The sequence below is a fragment of the Tasmannia lanceolata genome, unplaced genomic scaffold, assembly GCF_043159265.1.
Source record: "Tasmannia lanceolata isolate RefF3 unplaced genomic scaffold, GAP_Taslan_0.1 ptg000012l, whole genome shotgun sequence".
Lineage (NCBI taxonomy): Eukaryota > Viridiplantae > Streptophyta > Magnoliopsida > Canellales > Winteraceae > Tasmannia > Tasmannia lanceolata.
In genome coordinates, this window is record NW_027518689.1 from 46,608,963 (window position 1) to 46,615,576 (window position 6,614).

Below are 6,614 nucleotides of genomic sequence, written 5' to 3' on the forward strand. Positions count from 1 at the left end.
GCATGAATTGATATTTGCATCCAATCCCCGCCATTCTCAGGTTCATCATCCGACTTGGATTCGTCTTCATTGTCTGAGTAAACAGCTTCCACTAAATAGAGCTACTTTCGTTTACACCTGTGGCCTGGTTTAAACTGCTCGTCGCAGTTATAGCAGAGCCCTATGACACGACATGTATGCATTTCAGCATGCGTCAATCGCTTGATGGTACGTGTCTAGGTTGCTTTGCTTGGCTTGGAATTGTCTTTGGTAGTCGCCTCCGATCTAACCATCTCCACCTTTGTTGGACTAGATCGATTTCTTTTGGATTGCTCCTCTGCATTTTCTTCTTGCAGGCGTGCTAACCCAAGGGCCTGGCTTATGGTCTTGGGTTTGAACATCTGCACAACTATTCGAATTTCTTCCTTCAAACCACTAACAAAACAACTGAAGAAAAATTCCTCACTCAGGCTGTTGGTACGGGTAGCCAGTTCCTCAAAACACTGTTGATAATCCTCCGTTGTGGTTTGATGAAGTTTAGTGAGAGATCCTGTGAAGTCCTCGAGGACATTGGGCCCAAATAAGGTGCATAAGGCATCATCAAGCTCCTTCCATCCAACGTGTCCTTGAAGCCTCTCAAACCATGGAAACCATTGCAATGCTTCTCGTTCTAGATGGATTGAGGCAAGGGGTACCTTTTGCTCTTCTGGTATCTGATTGTAGTCAAAGAATTATTCCACCCGGTAAACCGACCAGAGAGGATCTCCCCGTCGAATCTTGGAAATTCAACCTTGCTAAATCTAGTGTGGATAGGCCCTTGGGAATGTACAGATCTTTGTGTCGAGTTATCAATAGACCCTTGTTGTTCTTGTTGAACCACAGCTACCGATGCAGCCAAGTGCTCATATTCGAGATTCATGGCAGATATCATATCCTTGATCTCTCTGATACCTTCTTCTTGCTTTGTAGAACTATCCCGGAGTTTAGCGATCTCTGCTTCCATCTTCTTAGACTCCTGTCCTCAAGTTCTGTCAGCCACGTCTTCAATATCAGGCTACCAGAACCGTTGCTCTGATACCAAATGATATGTATACGGAAGAAAAACACAGAAGCAAGAATAGATTATGTTTCCCTCATCTGGGGGATGAGGGGATGCCTCTTCAATAGAAGAAAATAACTTGGCTTACCATACCCCAACGACTCCAATAGATACACTTTGACTCCTACAATTAAGCTTATTGATATCTCAGATAGAGTCCTGCCTAAAAAGGATTATTCAACATAGCAAATAACAACAAATAAAAATAAATAACTAGATAACCATTACCCAAAAGATAGTTCACAATAGAGGATCCCATGCTTTTTTTCCCCATGGGATCCTGTTTTCCAAGAAACCCTTAAAATTTTGACAACCGATTGGGAGTATTATTGGACTGAAAATCACATTTAATTTAGATTCCAATAACAATGGACTTAGAATTGATTGTCAAAATCTAATACGATCGGGCAGCTGGCCATGTTTGTTCTTGAACCGGTTGTGACTTGTGAGTCCTTAACGGCTTATTGAACTTTAAATTAAGAGATTTGATAGGGTCCATCGCAAAAGGCATTTCACAGATGGTCTGTCGCATGTCAGACCAGCCACAGAGGCTCACTTTTTCAGCAGATTTTGTCATCATTCACAAGGTGGTTGGTTTGACATGCGACAGACCATCTACGAAATGCCTTTTGTGATGGATGCTGCCAAATCCCTTAAATTAATTAGGGATTTGCTATGTAATTTTTCTTGAACCGGTATTTAGTCCTATACTGATTATTGGACTTTAAATAAATTAGGGACTTGCTATGTAATTTCACGGAACGCCATTTCGTTGATGGCTTCTGCATGAGAGAATAGCTACGTAGGCTCACTTTTCAACAGATTTTGTCATATTCATTTAATTCTTGTGAGGTGGCGGTTCTCCCTTGCTGGCTTTCGGGGAAATTGCCTAGCAAATCCCAATTAATTATTGTCTTGGTTATTTTGAATTTTAAGAATTGATTGTAAGCCCAAATTGATTAATTGACTCAAAAGTAAATGTAATGTTAACTCTCAAAATTACTTTTGGGCTCTCAATCAATTCTAAAAATCCAAAACAAACAGAGCCTAAATGTAAATTTAAGTCTGATAATCAATTTTAGACTCTCAGTCAGTTCTCAAAATCCAAAACAAGCATGGCCTTGGGATGTTGAGGGCCATTGATTTGGTGGGCCCCTAAGTGGTTCCCTGTGGTCTTACTTGTGTCCAATGGACTATCTTATCGACCCAAGAGGTGGTCCATCAAATTTAATTTTTGTTAAACACTGAGATTGACAAACAAAAGGAGACATGAGATGTTATCCATGAATTAACAACTTGCTTTCGTGCTCCTTTTGGTTAGTTTTCCTCTGGTCCTATCTTGTTACTTTCATAAGGGTGTGTTTGGTTGTACAAAAGACGGGATGGCTTAGGGGTTTTGCTTGGCATTTGGGTGCCACATTAGCAAAACTCTCTGTTTGATTGCCAAAATAGCATTGAAATTCCTGGAGACTTCCAGGGATGTCTCTTGGTTAATCGTTGCATGTCTATCAGGTGTGTCTAGAAGGCACAGGAAAATGCATACTTTCGCATGGTTTCAATCCTTTAAGTTGGGGCCTAACTGTTCGCGTGGTTTCAGATATGAGTAAATCAACTTGGGAATCAAAGTTGGAGGTTTATAGGAGCTTGGGTTTGTCTGAAAATGAGATTTTTTTGGCATTCAAAGTGCAACCCATGTCGATGCTCACATAAAAAATGAAGATTAGGATTGTGATGGATTTCCTTAGGGGTGTCAATGGACTCAGATGGTCTGATGGACAGTCCGAATCCGAACCTTAATAAACGGGATCTAGGCACATGAGAATGATTCATGGACATATTATGGATCCTCTTCGTAAGATCCGAAAAATTTCAGATCGTGATCAAGACATGGCAAAAAAATCCGATGAATAGTCACGATCCGAAATCCTTTTACTAAAATACCCTCAAAATATTTCTTATATTAATACTTAAAGGAGGGGTATTTTCATAAAAATAACTAAATATTACTTAGCTTACAACTTTCCACTTCCCCTCTTTTCCAGGCATCTTTTTCTCTTCCTATCCTCAATCGGTTTTTCTTCCTGTAAACTTGCCACTCACCTTTAACAAGGATTAGTTACTCAAAAGTTTTATCGTAGCACACCCTTGAACATTGGAGTTCTTTTCAACAATAAATCCTATTCTTCATCAAAATCATGGGTTATTATTAGATATAGTGAGTAATTATTTTCTGAATTGAGAAAGTTTTGGAGTTCATTTCAAATGAAGAAGGCTGAGATTTGTTGTTGTTTTGTAAGTAGGACCTACTAGGACACTCCGATGGACGGTTTGATTTGAAAAGGATCATGACCGGGACACAAGAAGTAGGATCTGAAGAACACTCCGAATCAAATCCGACCAATAAGGGATTTGAATGGATCGTGACTAAGACATAGGTGGATCCGATCCGAAGTGGATCCATTGACACCCCTAGATTTCCTTGTAAATGAAATGAATTGGACGCCATCATTTATTTCCAGATGCCCAAATCTTGTCCTACTTAGTTTGGAGAAGAGGATTATTCCAAGAGGTTTAGTTTTGCAAATTCTCTTATCAAAGGGTCTGATAAAGAAGGAATTGAATCTTACAGGGGCTTTGAAATCGACTGAAAAGGACTTCTTGGAGAAGTTTGTGATCAAGAATCAGCTCTGAAATATTGGGAGTTTACCAAGCCAAGATGGGTGTTGAAGGATTAGGCATTTCATCGGAAGAAATATCAAACATGGATAGATTGTAGAATGATCATATCACCATGCTGGAAAGGCATTCTTTTTCCAAGTGGCACTTGTAACCAAACAATTGAGCTTCATGCAATATCCTGTTCTTTTTATGTTCCAATGGTTCTAGTTCTTCTGAGGTAATGCTATTCTATTTTGGGGATTTGCTAGGGTCCATGGCAAAAGGCATTTCGAATGAAGACAAAATACGTTGAAAAGTGAGCTTGTGTGGCTACTCTGACATGCGACAGAGCGTATGCGAAATGCCTTTTGCGATGGACTCTAGCAAATCCCTTTATTTTGAGCTATTGTTCAAAGTTTTCTTTGCTTATCTTTTCTGGAACTTGCGTTGAAGGATCTGGTGGGATGTTGATTACGACACTTTGTGTAGTATAGATTGACAACTCAACAATTCCAAGAGTTTTGCTTGGAGATGAAATGAAGACAGTTGCAATGTTGTCGTCTTCTCGACAGAACACCAAAGACATGTTGTTCCGATTTTTAGACTGGAATATCTCTAAATTGTCAAACCTGGCCAACCCCGGGGCTTTAATTTTATTATGCTTGAAATTCACAAAGGAAAACACATTGCATGTTTACCAAAAATCTTCTTTATCTTATCGTTTAAAATTTTGTCCATGTTCAATTTCTCTCTATGTTTTTTTTCTTTAATGTGGCAAGTTTGGCAGTCCTAGTTTTAGTGGTGCTCCATCCAAAATGTTAAATCGACTTACAAAATTCAGAGTCAATGCTATTGTTCTTAAAGCATGTTTGGAAAACTTATTTGTGGTTGTCCAATTTATATAGCTGCTCAAATTTTGAGCATTTCAGTAGTTTTTAAATTTTCTTAAATTGTTATATGTACAATTCTATTAGTTTGTTATATGTCATTATCCAACCATCAATACACTAGCAAAATCAAGTATCTGATTATCATCTATAAGTTAGAATCAAATAATAAAACTAAATAGTCTGAGACTAGATTGATTGACAAGTTTGTATCAGTAAAGACATAGTCATAATCCATCAAATACAATAATCTATGTCTGTAATGTGTCCCCTCCAAATGATTGTTTAGGCGGTTGATACCTCACAGACCTTTGATTACAAATAGCCATCTAATTAATTTACCCCCTTTTTTGTACCTCGCCCTCAATTTCCTTTGCATGTCTCTGTGCAAAATATTTCTTACCACCCATGTTTACGCCTCGCCCCTAAGGCGCACTTTGAGTCAAACACCTCTAGTTCCTTTGAAAAGTTTGGTGGGGACAGCTACAAAAACGATTGGGGGAGGTTCCCTTAATGGCATAAAATGAGTCAACACAAGGGGAGCATTGACATTCCTTGGAAGATTTCCCCTTTGGGAAAACTATGGACCTAACACCAAAATGAGTTGTACATGGAAGCTTAGCCGTGCCACACCAAGGTTTGAATAACTCCCTATGATATCCAGTATTCCAGTCAATAGTTCTTATATGGTCTTCTGATACATGATATGGACAGTATGGATGCCTAAGAACGGTTCAATACTCAAGATCACTCAGCATGAAGTTGGTTTGGAATTTGAAAGGCAGAGGCTCCCTGTTTGAAATTGTTTAAAGACAGTTCGCTGAATCTTAGAAGATATTATTATAGAGACTAGAGATTTGGTGCGCTACATTGGCCCACAATTTTATCATATGAGGAGATCCGCCAATGAAAGCGTTGATCAGTTGGCGAAGGAAGGTGTGGAGAAGACAACAACAGAGGTGTTTCATGTCATCCCTCAAGAAGGCATAGGATAATCGATCCGCGCATATTCGCCTGAGCATTAGAGCTATTCTGATGCTGAATCACTCTCTGTTTCTATTCTTCCTTATCATGTTGGGTCATCTATTTTGTGTCTGCTACCATTGCTAGCTCTTGTTTTTGTAGCTATTTGCTTGCTGGATTTGAATTGTAGTTGTTGGGGGCTGCTTGCCCCCATTCTTGTGTCAGCTGAAGTGAAAAGGGAACAACACTTCTTTCCTAGCAGCTTAACCTCATTTAGATGGAATGAAGTATTGCAGTGGTTCTCATGGCCATCTCAAATTAATTGGGGAAACAAAGTGGAGCAGAAACAAAGGGTTGGAAAAACAAAGTGGAGCAGAAAGTTGAAAGGTGGTTAGGTTCATTGTGGATTGGAAAAACTAGTGATTCATCATATACCACGAGAACCACTTTATATAGTTGCAGGGGACGGTGGCTTGTAGAGGCCATACTGTTTTATCATTTGCATGTTCTTTAAGATAGGCTTAATGAATCAAAGGGCTTACAATCAACCAATCAAGGTGTTCCAAATGGCGTCTGAAATTGCCATTCAGATCAACGGATCGGATCACATCCACATGGCACACATAACAATAGATGGGCCAGTTCTCCGCAGCCATCTCATCCACATGTGGGCTAACCTTAAATCATGTAAAGGAGTAGCGCACTGCACGCACGCAGGCAGGCGTTACAGAGTACTTTTCTTCATTTTGGTTTAGTCCCACATCGGAAAGAAGGATAAATGTGGTGAGACAAGCGGTGTCTAGAACCAACGGTTTGTAGCTTATGAAAGCATACCTTTCTCGGCCTTTTGGCTAAGATCAAGTGTAGTATCTGTTCTTATCAGTTTAATATCTGATACGTGGCCCATCGGGTCACATGATATTAATCTAATTTTTTTTGGGGTAGGGTCTACAACCAGTAGCTTGCTATTCGGGGCTCTTAAGCGTCGCCCATGCGTTGCACTATTGCACGGGCCTGGCGCACCCCTC

General features: G+C 39.7%; 1 non-coding gene across 1 annotated transcript; it reads left to right on the forward strand.

Annotated features, from left to right (window-relative positions):
- The first annotated feature begins 6,416 nt into the window (after positions 1–6,416).
- Positions 6,417–6,614, forward strand: LOC143888998 (U2 spliceosomal RNA). Its single transcript, XR_013254628.1, has one exon. It is a non-coding gene; the product is annotated as a U2 spliceosomal RNA (small nuclear RNA).